General features: G+C 36.2%; 1 protein-coding gene across 13 annotated transcripts in view; it reads right to left on the minus strand.

Annotated features, from left to right (window-relative positions):
* The window catches only part of RPS6KA3 (ribosomal protein S6 kinase A3), a 111,856-nt gene that overhangs the window by 92,027 nt on the left and 2,992 nt on the right, over positions 1 to 16,837 (minus strand). For 4 of the 13 annotated variants that reach the window (XM_077989642.1, XM_077989639.1, XM_077989647.1 and 1 more), the window contains exon 1: positions 15,056 to 15,100. The exons of the other annotated variants lie outside the window; for them this stretch is intronic. The gene's annotated coding sequence lies outside the window, so the exon portion shown is untranslated. Of the gene's footprint in view, positions 1 to 15,055; positions 15,101 to 16,837 lie in introns of those variants that run through there. 13 annotated transcript variants of the gene reach the window in all.

The following is a 16,837-nucleotide window of genomic DNA, read 5'->3' on the forward strand; positions in this document are numbered from 1 at the left end:
AGCTGGGCGTGGTGGCACATGCCTATAGTCCCACGTACTCGAAGGCTGAGGCAGGAAAATCACTTGAGTCCGGGAGGCAGAGGTTGTGGTGAGCTGAGATCGCGCCTCTATCTCAAAAACACCAACAACAAAAAAAACCACGTTACTAAAAATTAAGTTTTAACTGCTCACATAAGCTATAACTTAGAGAAACCTAAGGAAATTTTTAAAAACGAAAAATCAGGATATTTATTCAAAACAAAGGAAAAGTTACCCTCAAATCTTAAAAAAGCAAAAAACAAAAAAAAAAAACTTCAAGTCCTATTGAAAGTAATTTAAATTACATTAAAGAACTATAGCTTTTTTTTCTCATTTTTTCAAATCATTCTTTAATGGAATTCAGTAATTTTCTTCATTTAGGTCTTGTCCTTTGCTTGTTATGTTTATTTCTAGGCATTTAATATTTTTGTTGCTATTATGAATCTTTTTTCCATCATAGTTTCTGTTTATGGCCCATAAACAGGAAAGCTGTTTGTTGATTTCTGAATACATTTTGTGTCCTATCACCTTATTAGACTATCATTTGTTTTAATAAATCTTTTTAGGGGATTTCCTTAGATTATCTAAGTGGATAATTATATCATAGATGAATAATCTTTTACCTTTTTGAATACTCTTTGATTTTCTTATTTAATTGCATTAGCAAGCTCTTCTAGAAGGTAAAATAGAAGTGAAAATAGCAGGCATAGTTTTAATGAGAATGCCTGTAATATGTCCTTATCAAGCTGGTTATTGGTCCGAGATTTTTTAAGTATTAAGGACATACCTTTTATTCCTAGTAGTAAAACTACTAGGAATAGGTTTTTAATTGAGAAGAGACACTTAACCTTTTTAATTTTTTTTTTTTTTTTTTGAGACAGAGTCTCGCTCTGTCACCCAGGCTGGAGTGCAGTGGCATGATCTCGGCTCACTGCAAGCTCCGCCTCCCGGGTTCACGCCATTCTCCTACCTCAGCCTCCCCCCGAGTAGCTGGGACTATAGGCACCCTCCACCACGCCCGGCTAATTTTTTGTATAAACTTTTTTTCTTACATTTTATTTAGAAATGATCAAATGATCATAAAGTCACAGAAAGTTGCAAAAGTAATACAGAGAGGTCTCATACACTTTTAACCTACTTTACCCCAGTGGTAACATCTTATATCATCTCCTGTCAAAGCCAGGACATTGCAACTGGTACAATGCACAGATCCTACTCAGATTTCACTGGCTTTACAGGTATGTAGCTGTGTTTTCTAGGCCATTTGATCACATGTGTGGGTCTCTATATCCACCACTACAGTAAAGATAGCAGTTTATTGCCACCACGATCCCTCACGTGGCCCCTTTATGACCACGCTTCCTTCCCCTTTTCCTAATTCCTGGCAATCAGGAATCTATTCTCCATTGCAATAATTCTGTCATTTTAAGAATGTCATATAAATAATACAGCATGTAACCTCTTTTTTTCACTCAGCATAAATCCCTTGAGATTCATCCAAGCTGTTGTGTGTATCGACAATTCATTCCTTTTTAGTTACTGAGTAGTAGTATTCCATGATGTGGATGTGCTAGGTTATTTGACCATTTACCCATTCAAGGACATTTGGTTTCTAATTTTTGGATAGTACAAATAAAGCTGCTATGAACATCTGTGCACAGACTTTTATGTGGACGTAAGTTTTCACTTCTATGTGGTGAATGTCCAGGAGTACAACTGCTGGATCATATAGCAAGCATATGTTTATTAATAAATGGCCAAACTATTTTCCTGGGGGCTGTATCATTTTATACCCTCACCAGCAATATACGAGTGATCTAGTGTGTTTGCATCCTCGCCATTTATTATTGTCACTATTTTTTATTGTGGCCGTTCTAATAGGTGTGTAGTGACATCTCATCATGTTTTTTCACTTCCCTGATACCTCACCATGCTGAACCTCTTTTCACATGCTTATCTGCTATTCATCTTTGGTGAAGTGTCTGTTCACTTCTTTTGTCTATTTTTTTGCCTAGATTGCTTGTCTTTGTTATTGCTGAGTTTTGAGAGTTCTCTGAATATTGTAGATACAAGTCCGGTCTCAGTTACAGGTTCATACCCTCCACAGAGTCTTTTTCATAGATAAAAGGTCTTGAATTTTCAGAAGTTCAATTTATTGTTTTCTTCTTTTATAGAATTTGCTTTTGGTCTCAGGTTTAACTGTTTCATTTAGCCCACAGTCCTGAAGATCTTCTCCTATGTCTAAATTCTAAAAGTTTTCTAGTTTTACATTCAAATCTACAATCCATTTTAAATTAACTTTTACACAGTATGAGATTTGGGTTGAGACTGACTGTTTTACCTACAGATATGCAATAGCTCCATGCACCATTGTTGAAAACGCTCTTTATCCTTCCTCTATCAAACTGCTTTTCTAACTTTGACAAAAATCAGTTGGCTGTACTTAGGTGGGTCTATTTCTTGTTCTCCATTTTATTCCACTGATCTATGTGTGTATCCCCTTGCCAATAGTACAGTATTTTGAGTACTGGAGCTATATAGTAAGTCTTAAAATCATTTGGAATGATTCCTCCCATTTTATTTTTAGAGAAAGGGTCTTGCTCTGTCGCCCAGGCTGGAGTGCAGTGGTGTGATCACAGCCAACTGCAGACTTGAACTCCCGGGCTCAAGTGTTCCTCCTGCCTCAGTCCCCCAAGTACCTAGGACTATAAGTGCGTGCCACTATTCCTTGCTAATTTTTTAAAAAATTATTTTTCTAGAGATAGAGCCTTGCTATATTGCCCAGGCTGGACTTGAACTCCTGGCCTCAAGTGATCCACCCACTTCAGCCTCCCAAGGTGCTAGGACTACATCATTAAGTTTTATGTTAGCTGTGGGTTCATTATCAAGTTGAGCAAGTCCCCCTCTATTAGGTGGCTGAGTTTTTATTATGAATGAATGTTTAACTTAGCTAAATGTTTTTTCTCTTTCCTATAAACCATTTCATGATCAAGAAAAAATATGTTTTCTCCATTAGTATCATGTGACTTGTCTTCTTTAACCTTTTAATATGGTAGGCTACCTTGATTTTTGGATACTGTGTCTGATGTGGAATAAAACCCAGTTGGTCACGGCATACAATTCTTATATGTTGTTGGATTTGTTTTGCTAGTTTTTGTTGAGGATTCTGTGTCTATGTTCTTCAGGGATATTGACCTGTAGTTTTCTATACTATCTTTCGGTTTTGCTATCAGGATAATACTGGCCTCATAAAATGAGTTGTAAAGTGTTCTCTATTTTCTGGAGGAGACTATGTAGAATTTATGTTATTTCTTTATTCCTGACAGTCCAAGTTTCCTTCTTTTATTATTCTCTTTCAGGGTCTGCTACTCACAAATTCTCTTAGTTTTCCTGCATCCGAGACCACTCTGATTTTATCTTCATTCCTGAAGGATATTTTCACTTGGTATAGAAATCTGGGTTGACAGTATTTTCTTTCAGCACTTGAAAAATGGTGTGCCATATCCTTCTGGCATCCACAGATGTTTTGAGATGAGGTTTCACTGTGTCACCCAGGCTGGAGTGCAGTGGAGTGAAGATGGTTCACTGTGGCCTTGACTGTCTGGGCTCAAGTGATCCTCCAGCTTCAGCCTCCCCAGTAGCTGGAATTACAGGCCCATGACCATGCCTGGCTATTTATTTTTAACATTATTATTTGTAGAAATGGGTCTTGCCATGTTGCCCAAGCTGATCTTGAACTCCTGGGCTCAAGCAATCCTCCTGCCTTGGCCTCCCAAAGTGCTGGGATTATAGGCGTAAGCCCCCAAAGTGCTGGGATTACAGACGTAAGCCTCCCTAAGTGCTGGGATTACAGGCGTAAGCCACTGTGCCTGGCAGACGTCCACAGATTCTGATGGAAAATCTGCTGTCACATGAATTGTTCCCTATAGGTAACAGTTCATTTCTCTCTAGCTGCTTTAAAGATTCTTTTTCAAAAGTTTGATATTTAATTTTTCAATTGTCATAAATTTTCAATTGTCATAAAACGTAACATAAAATTCACTATCTCAACTATTTTAAGTGTATGGTTTAGTAGTAGTATTCACATTATGTAACTAATCTTCAGAACTATCTTGCAAAATTGAAACTCTGTATCTATTAGACAGTAACTACTCATTTCCAAAAGTTTGATTCTGATTTTGTCTAGGAGTGGATTACTTTGGGTTTATCTTATTTGGGATTCAGTCAGCTTCCTGAATCTGTAAGATTATGTCTTTTGCAAAATTTGGGGAAATTTCAGCCATTATTTCTTCAGGTCCACTTTCTTTTTTCCCTTTCTGGGATTCTGATGACATAAATGTTAAATCTTTTGTTAATGTTTACCAGGCCTTTGAGGCTCTATTCATTTTCCAGTTTTTCTCTATTTTTCATTTCTACTGCTTTATCTCCAATGTTATTCTTTCCTGTCATCTCCATTCTTCTATCTAGCCCATGTAGTAAGTTTATTACAGTTACTGTATTTTTCAGTTCTAAAATTTCTATTTGGTTCTTCCTTATAGCTTCCATTTCTTTCCTGAGACAAATTTCTCATTTGTTTCAAGTGTGTTTGTGATTGCTCACTGAGGCATTTTTGTGATGGCTGCTTTAAAATTCTGGTCTGATAATTACAACATCTGAATTATCACAGTGCTGATGTCTGTTGACTGTCTTTTCTCATTCATGTTGCAATTTTCCTGGTTTTTGGTGTAGGTGATTTTTTATTGTCTAATGAATATTTGGAGATTATAGGACTCTTTCCTATTTAATCTTTTTTTTTTTTTTCTTCTGAAGCAGGCAGTCCTCCTGTTGAGGTGGAGTGTGAGGAGGGTGAGTGTGTATGTTCAGCTTCCCTCTGGGCCCTACCAACATCACCCAGGCAAAAGTGGAGCAATGACTCACACTGTTTTGTTGCAGATGGGTGGGATGGAAGTTCAGCTCCACTATTAGTCCCAATGAAAGTAGGGCACCAACCTGTATCACCTCATTGCCTCTGAGTAGGGGTGTAAGCTCACCTCCCTGCTGGGCCCTGATGATGACAGGGAGGAGGAAAGCAGAGGGCTGACTCATACTTCTTTGTTGCTGCACTATAAAGCCAAAAGCTCAGCTCCCCAAAGGACCCAGCTAACAACAGGGGAGGGTAGAGGAGGAAGCAGAATGCCAACCAGCCCTGCCACCCATCACTTGCCAGATGGGAGTGAAGGCTCAGTTCTCCACTGGGCCCCACTGACATTAGTGGAGGTAAGATATGTTGAGAATCCTACCTCCAACCTTCTTGTTCTGCCTGTTGATATCAGGTGAGTGTAGAGTATGGATTAGCCCTGGCTCACGTCACTTTGTTAAGTGTCACTGCTTCTGGGTCAGGGTGGAGGCTCAATTTGCTGCTAGACCCCACCCTGGCAAGAGCACAACTTCCTTCTGCTGGAAGAGGAATAAGGGAAAACGCTTCCTGCCTGGTCTGCCAAAACCACCCAGCAGGGGGAACCAAAGTGCTGTCTGCTTTTGCTGGGCAAAGAAATGGGCACTTAGGTCTCTGATATCCCCAGCCCACACCACTGGGTTGGGGAGTGAGAGCACTGTTATTTGCTTCTTTGGGGTGAGGTGGGGTTTTTCTGATGGTATTTGGCCAGGGTAGGGTGAGTACTGTCAAAAAGGTTCAGTCTTATTTGGCTACCTTTCCCCTAGTTGTTTGTCTAAAGGAAACAGTCTTTTTCTCAGAGCTCTTTTTGTCTGTGACTGTTGGCAGTTCTAGTTTGGAGGCTTTCATAGCACCCTGTCTAGGATATATGGGAGGCGACAGGAAGAACACAAATAGTGAATTCCCTGAATTTTCTTGAGTCCCAAGGTCTGCAGGCTGTTTGCCTTCTTTTTCCACCTTTAGAACGTTCCTGTGCTTGTTTGTTGTGTTATATCTAAGGTGTTTTAGCTGTAAGGGAGGATCAAGGAGGAATAGGGGTCCTCTATCTTGGCAGAACCAGAAGTATCCTCCAAGTGATTAATTTTTATGTTGAAAATAACATTTATTTTCTAATTTTCCACATTATGGTTGAAAATGTACTACAGAAAACTGCTGTAACATTATAGATCATAATTTCCTCCCAAAGATCCAATTACATCTGCTTATATTATTCTTTACTAATTTACCTTGTTTCAAGCTATTAAACTTCCTGCCCACCCCAGTACTTTTATTAATGTTCCAAAAGAAAATAATTGCATTGAATTCATTTTCACCTAGTAGTATACTATACATACTCAGAAAAGCTTGCAGGGGAGGCTGGGTGGTAGGCAGGAGATAGCTTTAAAACTCATTTATGAGCTCTTCTTTTTATTAATCCAAGGCAAAACTTATTTTTAATTTGCCTATGACATTTCTCTAAGGATTACTTAATATGAACATCCATTTTGATAATTATTACTCTTGAATTATACCAATAGCCAGCAAGAACTTGAAGGAAAAGAGGCAAATAAGGTTTTGTTTTATTTGCATTTTTACTTCTTCAAATAACATACCTATATGCGTTACTTCACTTGAGATGGACTCCTGAATTCATTTATCTGTTGACTTATATTTAATTTCAGAGATTCTAGGCCTACTGTTTTTCTATTATTAAGATTAGTAATTAATCTTCAATTCACACCTGCACTTTTGCTTTAAATAAGAAACTATAGACTAGTTCAGGCCGAGGAGACTCTAAGGAAAAATATCACTGCCCCAATCTTTTCTTTCCGTAACTTTCTTTTTTAAGTTCTATAATCAATATTTAACTCTTTGTTGTGTTCCTCTAGGAATTCCACTCTGGCTGAGAGAAGGGGTGCCTTGGTGAGAGGTATCCTAAGGCACTTTCATAGAACCTAGAGCTCTATTAACCCAGTTGGAAAACCACTATTTTAGGAAAAGCCTTGTATTTATCAAATCTAAAAAGAAAGAAAATATCTTAAAACCACGTATTGAAACTAAGTTTTCTAAGAAATACATATACAAGAAACTTCCATATCAGCATTAGAGCAAAAGCCAACTGAAGTCTCTAAAACAGTAACAAAATAAGCACATGAATTACGTATACAAATGGACAAGAAGCACATGAAAAGATCCTTAACATCATTAGTCATTAGAGAAATGCAAATCAAAACCACAATGAGATACCACTTCACATCCACTAGGATGGTTATAGTAAAAAAGACAGTAAGTGATGGTAAGGATGTGGAAAAGCTGGAACTCTCATACACTGCTGATGGGAATGTAAAATGGTACAGGCCAGTTGGAAAAGGCTGGCAGTACCTCAAAAAGCTAAACATAGACTTACCATATGACTCAGCAATTCTACTCCTAGGTATATATCCAAGAAAAATGGAAACATATGTTCACATAAAAACTTAATACGAATGTTCACAGCAGCATTATTCATAATAGACAAAAAGTAGAAACAATTTCCAATGTCCATCAACTGATAAATGGACAAACTGTGGTATATCCATACAATAGATTATTCAGCCACATAAAAGAATGAAGTCTTGCTACATGCTATAACATGTATGAATCTTGAAACATGTAGGAACCTTGAAAACAGACACAAAGTCCACATACTGCAGGACTCCATTAATATGAAATGTCCAGAATAGGTGAATCTAGAGACAGAAAATAGATTAGTGATTGCCAGGGACTGGGAGAATGGAGGAAATGGGGAGTGACTGCTAACGTGTATGAAATTTCTTTTTGGGGTGATGAAACTGTTCTAGGAAATAGATAGTGGTGATGGCTGCACAACCTTGGGAATATAGTAAAAGCCACTGAATTATATACAAGGGTGAATTTTATAGTATGTAAATTTCTCAATTAAAAAAGGAATTAGGCTGGGTACAGCGGCTCACGCCTGTAATCCCAGCATTTTGGGAGGCCAAGGCGGGCGGATCACCTGAGGCCAGAAGTTCGAGACCAGCCTGGCCAACATGGCAAAACCCTGTCTCTACTAAAAAAAAAATTAGCCGGGCGTGGTGGTGGGCACCTGTAATCCCAGCTACTTGGGAGGCTGCGGCAGGAGAATCACTTGAACCTGGGAGGCAGAGGCTGCAGTGAGCCGAGATCACAACACCGCACACTCCAGCCTAGGCAGTAAGAGGAAAATTTCGTCTCCAAAAAAAAAAAGGAATTAGGCGGATGCGGTGGCTCATGCCTTTAATCTCATTACTTTGGGAGGCAAAGGCAGATGGATCACCTGAGGTCAGGAGTTCGAGACCAGCCTGGCCAACATGGAGAAACTCCATTTCTACCAAAAATATAAGAATTAGCCAGGAATGGTGGTGGGTGCCTGTAGTCCCAGCTACTTGGGAGGCTGAGGCAAGAGAATAACTTGAACCCAGGAGGCAGAGGTTGCAGTGAGCCGAGATTGCGCCACTGCACTACAGCCTGGGTGACAGAATACATACATATACAAGGAACTTCCGTATCAGCATTACAGCAAAAGCTCTGGGTGATAGAGTGAGAAAAGAATTAATTAGGGCTATTTGACCTGACACTCTAAGAAAAAAACAAAACAAAACAAAACAAAACGATTGCATAACTTTCCTTTTAAATTTCCTTTTCTTATATGATAGTAAGATAATTGTTAACCTTTCTGGGTTGAGCCAAATTCTGTTTTCTAGCACTTTGAGGGAACATCAAGTAGATTTTTCTGAAAAGAGGATGCAAAGATAGAGAGGTAATGATTTAATAAGCTGCAATCAAAGAACAGAGCACATTTACTCAGGCATACACCTAGGGGCTTCTGTAAAGAGAGGTGTTAAGTAATGTCTAGGCGGCATCCCTCCCCCCTTTTTCCAAGTACTGTAATTTTTGTATCAAACGTTAGACATTTTATTTGTAAGACAGCTCATTAGAAATCTCAAATAATCTTCCCATACAATGTCATAAATGCGGTTTTTCAAGCCAACTCACAAAAACCTGTTTAACCCACTGTATTTGGAAACCACCATCAACCTCACATGGTTTTACTAACTTTTCTAACTTTACCTATTGACTACTTAAGCACTGTCTCTATTGTGAATAGCATTCCTAGTTCATGCTAGGATCACATCATCTCTACAGGCCTCCTTGGTGAGAAGAGGGCTTCATGCTACATACATACATGTATTTATATATGTGAGAAGTCACCTATCTCTCTAGGTTATTCTCTACATCTCCATAATAGCTACTCATGTAAACTACCTGGATCCTTTTTCCCCGGTAGCAGATTTCATTTAGACTGAGTTACTCACCTGGATGTTCTCAACTCAAACAGGGCTGTGTAGTGAAAAGTCAATAGAATTTGCAATCTGTGAGACTTGGGTTTGAATTCTGGCTCCTTCAGTTACTAGCTGTGCAACCATGAGCACGTTATTTAACCCTTCTAGGCTTCAGTTTCCTCATCTGTAAGTTGAGGATAATTATGTATACTTCATTCAAGTTGATATACACAAAGTGACTTATCAAGGGGAGCATTCAATAGACGTGAACTTCCTTCCATCTTCACTTGGGAAAGAGCAGTGATCTCAATGTACCCCTCACCCTTCGCTTGTAGGTAGGAACATTCTGAAGTTGTTTTTGTAAACTAAGGACTGTATTTTCCAGACTTATAAATTAAGGCTAAGGCAAGACTGTGTATTATTTTGGATTTGAGTACTCTTGACATAGCAAATGAGTGAAAATTAGCAGAGGGTAGAGAAAAAGTAATATTTGAACTTTTGTCCATTGTGGTTCTTTCAGAATTCGTATTTAAGATAGTTTTGATAAAATTAAAAAGTTGTATTGATATGTTGTGGATGACAAAATGAATTTTAGTGAAATCAATGTGTTGCACACCCCAACTATGACTTTGTTAACATATCACCTGAAGCAGGTCTGCCTGAACAGGTCTCAATTTTCTTATATAAATAGGGTAGAGCTAAATTGTTCTCTGCTCTAAAATTCTATGCTAAAAAAATTTAAATGCTTTCATATTTCAAGATGCACCAATCCACTTTTTCAGTTTTAACTAGCACAGTACAGTGGATGCAACACAATATTTAAACAAATTACCATACAGTAATTTATTCATCCAATAATATAGAAGATAATTGTGTATTTTTCTACCCAGAGACATTAGTCTGTTTATATCTCTGTCTGTAAGCTCTGTGCACAAGAGGAAACTTATAATTACAACATTTTTTGATATTTAAATTTCCCCCAATGCTTTAGTGTTATCACTTGAATGAGATGTCACAGTAAAACTATTAAAGTTGTAGGAAGAAAAGAATGCTGATTTGTGGGGTATGTACCACCCTAGAGGGTTTATCAGAATCTTCAGGATAGAAAAGGGCAAAACAAACCCGATTAAAAATAATCTGAAAAAGCACGTTAAATATTTGTTTTTAGAAAAGCTTTAGCCTATTAATTTCAAGATATAAATCATACAAGGTAGAAATGAAAAAAATAGTGGTGTAAAAAATGCATTCAATTTGTACTAATACTGTAACTGGGAATTGTACTGTTCATCATGGTAGCCAATAGCCACTGGTGACTATTAGTTAAAATTAAAAAATTCACTTCCACACTAACCACATTTCAAGTGTTCAATAGCCACATATGGGTAGCAGTTACTGTACTAAACAGTGCTGATCTAGAATTTTTTTGTGATTTTAAGTAAATCTTTATTATTTTGTATTATTTTCAGATAGATGCCTCTGTTCCTAAATGTGAAGAAATGAAGTAACATTCTAGATAGCTGAGGTTTTTGCTATAGGTTTTACAAGATTTCTGAAGTGAAAATTTATCCCAAACCACTGCACTTGAGATGCATTTCAATCTATTAATGTCAAAATGATCTTTTGCTTCAGGCTATCACTTGACATCTGCTTCTAACACATATCAAATGACTGAACCAAGTTTCCTGTAACAAGCTTTGTGGCCCAAAGAATTAGAGCTAAGCTCACAGAAATCTAAATGACCAGGTCAGATTTGAAGATGAGATCATCACCATATGTAAGATTATAAAAATCAATTTATACGGTGGACAAAACTAGTTTTTAAGGTATGTAAGAGACCATAGATATACTAGTTAAGATGGGAAAATCTGATTTAACTTATGCTATGGTTGTAATTCTATTATGACAAGAAATCTAAAAGTGCTTTTAGATTTATACCTAAGTGTAGAGTAACAAATATTTAGGAAACTAACACTATTTTATGAGAACAACAGAAAAGGACTCACAATGTGGAGAGCTGACTCCAGGCAGGGCAGTAAGCTAGCTTTCAATTTAAAGCTGCCTGTTTTTTAGTTCATTTTTAGTTCTACTTTCCAGCTGACATCTTCAAGAGAGGAACTTAAATATGCAGGGCAGGTAATGCCAGCAATTGAGCCGTTCTGTTATGGTATGTAAAACATAAAATCACTATTCATTATTTGGAAATATGCCCAGCAAACACCCCTGACCCCAGAGGTATTTGTACATGATGAGCAGAGACCAGAAAAAGGGTGAGGATGCTATTTTACATTATTTGGAAGCTGTAACTTTTGTATATTACTAATCCTAGATGTCTATTCTCTAGTAAGTGAAAATGAGAAGCAATTAATTTTAACAGGAAAATGGGAGAGAAAAGCAGATTAACAGTGGCATAAAGTGGCATATAAGAAAATTTTTAAACTACAAATATTAGACATAAGTTACAGAAACAGTCAATGTACAAGCCATTTAGTAGGGGCAATTAGCTTGATATTAAGGTAGAATATGACCATTAATTTTCAGAACACCGAATCAAAAGTGTAAATTATTTTTAACTTTTATCTAAATTATTATTACATTTATATTCACTATTAAGATGGAACATTTTTATACAATTTAGAAAGATTTCAATCCAAAATGAAACAAAACTCTTGACAGTTAATGAAAAAACTTCAATACAGTCAATTAAACATAACAGCTCATTTCCAGGCAATACTGGATCACGTTACTGTAGTTATCAGACTTTCCAAAACTGTGTTCTGCAAAGCACTTTGTGTCCACTGAGACTTCAATAGATGGTTCACAAAAAAAGGGGTTCTGACATCAAGTCTCAAATGCTGTGGGCCATATCCGTTTTGCGGATTCATTGTATACCACATCTTAAAAGTTCTAAATTATACAGTAAAGACAGGTTAAATCTTATTTAATGCCACATTTCCCCAACTTACTTGATTATGCCACACTATCTTGTTTTTTGGAGAGGGGTGATTCTTGAGGCATGGATATACCTTTTAACATCATATCTCCAGAGACTTTTCAGCTTGAAAAATACTATATATACTATTTAGAGTTCTGTAAGAACCAATACCACATTATAGGCAAAATCTAAAGGACTACATATAGACAGGAAAACCCAGTTACCTTATAGCATTTCCAAATAACTATAACAAATGTATGTATAGCAATGGGGAAGGAGGTGTGACATATTAATTTCTTTCCCTAAAAATTAACAGAACGGATTCATCCTAAAACATAAAAAGGTGTGCACATTGTGTGTCGGTATGCTTTACAAAGAAAGTTAAAATTCTACCTATTGATGCTATAAACTGACTTTAACCATTTCTTCAGGGACACGTTACCTTCAAGAGGTAAACATACAGGATACACTATATTTCACTGATTAAAAGATACAATCAAGTGTAAGATATACTATTATTTTATATATTAAGGAAAAACATGCTGCTAATTAAACTATGACATGCCATGGATTGTGAGACATCTTCCAATCTGAGCAATGTTAAAAATGTGAACAAACTTTCCTTTCTTCCTTCTTCCACATATATTCTTCACAATGCTGTTTTTTCCCTTTAAAGACAACATTGAGGAAGGGATCAATGCAAAAAGGACAAGATTCAAGAGATTTCTGTTCCCCTTGCCCTTTCAATTACATTCAGATATTACCATGACTATTTAAACTGATCGATCAAATAAATCACTTTTAATTGTTTTGCTGGATTCTAAAAAATTACCCCAGAGGAAAAACAAACTCAGACAGTTCTTTAAGAGGGACGATTCATTGTAACTGTTGTTTATTAAAAACTTAAACCATGTACTGAACCAAGTACTTTACATATATTATCATTTCATTTAATTCTCATCAAAACTCTATGAGGTAGACATTATTTTCATCCCTATTTTACAAATTAGGATGTTGAAGTATAGAGATATTAAATATAACTTGCATAAGGTTACAAAGTTATTAAGTGACAGAGCCAGGACTCAAACACAGGTCTTTATGGCTCTAGAGCTTATGTTCTTTAACACTTTGCTATTAATCCAAATAACCCCACAAAGTCCCTTCTAAGTTTTAAGAATGAGCAAAAACCAAAATACTTAATTACCAGTAACTAACGTATTTGCTTAAAACAGGCCACATGACAAAAAGACAAATATTGCATGTTCTTACTCACATGTGGGGCTCATGGGTAGGGAGTTTCTACTCAGAATGAGAGTTACTAGAGGATAGGACGAGTGTGGGGGGTTACAGAGGGGGTAGGGGTGAAGAAAGGTTGGTTAATAGGCACAGTACAAACATACAACTGGATAGAAGGAATAAGTTCTAACAATGGATAGCAGAGTGGAGTAGGGTGACCATAGTTAATAACAATGTATTATATATTTCAGAATAGTTAGAAGAGAAGATTTGAAATGTTCCCAACACACAGAAATGATTAATGGATACCCCAAATACCCTGATGTGATCATTACACATTCTATGCATGGAACAAAATATCACATGACCCCATAAAAATGTACAAATATTATTTATCAATTAAAAAGTAAAAATTTTGGTCTACAGTTTGTTTAACCAAAGAGACAACTTCCTCCTATGTTTCTGTACATTAGGGATTAATAAATATTGGCTTTTAAACTGTACAACTTGGTAAACTGTCAAAAAAAATAAGTAGGCCAAATGTATTAAAATAATCATTATGTGCTATATGGATACATTTTATCCTGAACCTGTTTTATAAAACATACACACACACACACATTTGTGTTTGTTTTGCTAAATCATGACAAAACTTAATGATTAAACATGGTAGTTTTTACTGAATGATTAAATAGGGTAGTTTTTCTTTTCTTTAATGCTTTTTGGTGTTAAACTGATAAACCAGAATATGTGAGATCTGATATCTCCAAGTTAATGATACAGGTCACTGTATTAATTCCAAAAGAACACACTGATGGGAGCGGGGTGGAAGGAAGATATCGAATGCTAGGTATTACAATTTAGATACTTGTTTTTTTCTATTTATGTGAATTGGGGAACAGGATGTGTGTATATATATATGTACTTGCACAGCTGCATTCCAATGCTTTAAAATGTGTTATCCACCAAAGCACCTAAACAACTGAGCACTATCACAGGCAGGCATTACCAGTGAGACCACCAACATGTCAGTGTGTCATTCATTACAATCTGAACCATTGAGTCTAAAGCACCCATTCTGCACTGGGTCAACAGGCAACTGTGACCTTACCCATCATTCACAGTCTGGCAGATCACATGTCCCTGAGCATTGAACTGTAGAGCAAATCTTGTTAATTATCACAATGGTATGAGTTTCTTAGTAATAAAAATTTTAAAAAACTTTAGGACAATCGTTCTGCAACTCAGACTTCTAGATAAGTGATCTATATTTTTGGTCATTCCATAATTTAGCAAATGTCAAGTCCTTGGTCAGGAGTACACAGTCCAATTATGCCACCCTTCTTATTAAAAATAAGATATACTTATTGTGGTTTCCAGAAATGTTCACTAAAGAGAAGACAAAGTCTGCCTATATTTGTTCCTGTAATTAGATAAAAGTTTTATTAATAAAATTTAAATGCATTCAGCAAGTTTCACATTTTGAATCTACCCCATTACTACAGGACCAAGCTGCCAAAATAAAGCAAAGTTTTCTACATTTTACAAAACTGACATCCTCTATCATAATCACTGAAAACAATGAAGTGTTCAGTAATGTGTCACAGTTACTTGACAGTTGACATGTAACAATACCTGTCCTCTCCTCAGATCTTCACTTAGGGGAAAGAAAAAAACCTGAAAGGTGGTAAAAATAAAACAGGAAAAGGAAAAGAAACAATAAAACATTTTTTTCAAAATCAGTGATTATACTTTAACAGAACATTTTCCCTATAGATAAAATAAGAAATCTACATAATATTGATATAGTAGAAATACTATAAAATCTATGTACTATACTATAGAATACTATATAATCTTTGAGGTTAAAAATGGCTGCACATTCACTAAACATGATCTCCCACACAAAGGCCTCATTTTCTATAATAAAATACTTATATAATTGATATTTTTTGATATTTTTCAGTGCATCATGGGTACCTGTTATTTAAAGGAAGGCGAGGTAGCTATTTTCATACAACACATTGTGTAATACACATTGTATACAACACATTATATTGTGGCTATTTTATGTAACACATTTCTGTAAAACAAAAATAACCTCCATAGTTTTATTATTTTGAAAACTTCATATTTAGATCTACTATCATTTATACCTACTCTACTGCAGCGGAGAAAAAAGTATCACTCTAGGTCAGGCTTATGATCTAGTAAATGCTGTCTCTGACAGCAGTGGCAAGGGATTTGTAGAACAGAAGAGCCATAATTCCTACCTATCCATTCTCTATACAGTCAAATATTCAAAAGCATATTAGCATCTTTAAGTAACTCACTAAAGAATTCACCTAGACCAGTTAGGAAGCTAGTTTGTTTTTTATCTTGTACCAACCCTTACTTTGCTTACATAGTACTTCCTTTATTATCCTAAATTTGCTTCTTTAAACATTTGGCCTAGTTCTAGCCTATCATGTTCTGACCCACGTTTGAGTTTAACCACAAGGGTTTTTTTGTTTTGAACACCATGAGATTCGTGTGAGGTCTTAAAGCAGGAAGGCCAGTGTAAAGGAACTGAAGAAACTGCCTATGTTTTTACTGAGGCACTGAGGTCTTTTTAAATTGTCCATATTTTAATGAGATTAAAATGATAAAAAACAGAGATAAGATTCATAATCATCCTATTCCTGACTTTCATGATTCATTCAGCAGATATTTATTAAGTCCACAATGTGTAAGTGCCAGGCATTGTGTTGAATGCTGAGGATTTGGGGGGGGGGGGGCGGTAGAAAAGTCTGCTTTCAAGAGTTCACAGTGTACTAGGGATGAGACCACAAATGTAAACTCCTACACAGACCAATCCTGAAATCTTTTAACCTGGAGAGAAATATTTTGATGTATTTACTCAAGTAAATGACGCTTTAAAAAAACGATATTACTCTGGTAAAATACAATTATTATCTGATAGGAACCTACTGGGGAGGAAACGGCATAATAGTGAAAATATCAGACCTCTGAGTGGAACTTTTCAACCTTTCCCTCACTGTCTTCAATATTTCCAAATTGTATCAGAAGTAATTTACTTGAAATAGCTGAACAAGCAAAGGAAATTAAATATCTAAAGGCAATTTGTTAGAATTTAGTTTTAATAAATCTTGGCTACATTGGCTCTGTTTGACATACCTTATGACAGAATAGCAAGAAAATTCTTTGAAAATAGCAAATTGTGGAATCCTATCTGTCAAGTTCTGGAAAACATGACAGTAACTGAAATAACAAGGCTTTACCAAATGAGACCTCTTATAATACTCTATTTGTTTTTGGAAAATAGATGACCTCTAACTACTGGCTTATTTATACCCCGAATTTTTCCACAAAAGATTTGGAACAGCTACCCTGATATAAAACAAAGCACATGAATTG

This window comes from Macaca mulatta, chromosome X (assembly GCF_049350105.2).
Source record: "Macaca mulatta isolate MMU2019108-1 chromosome X, T2T-MMU8v2.0, whole genome shotgun sequence".
Classification (NCBI taxonomy): Eukaryota; Metazoa; Chordata; class Mammalia; order Primates; family Cercopithecidae; genus Macaca; species Macaca mulatta.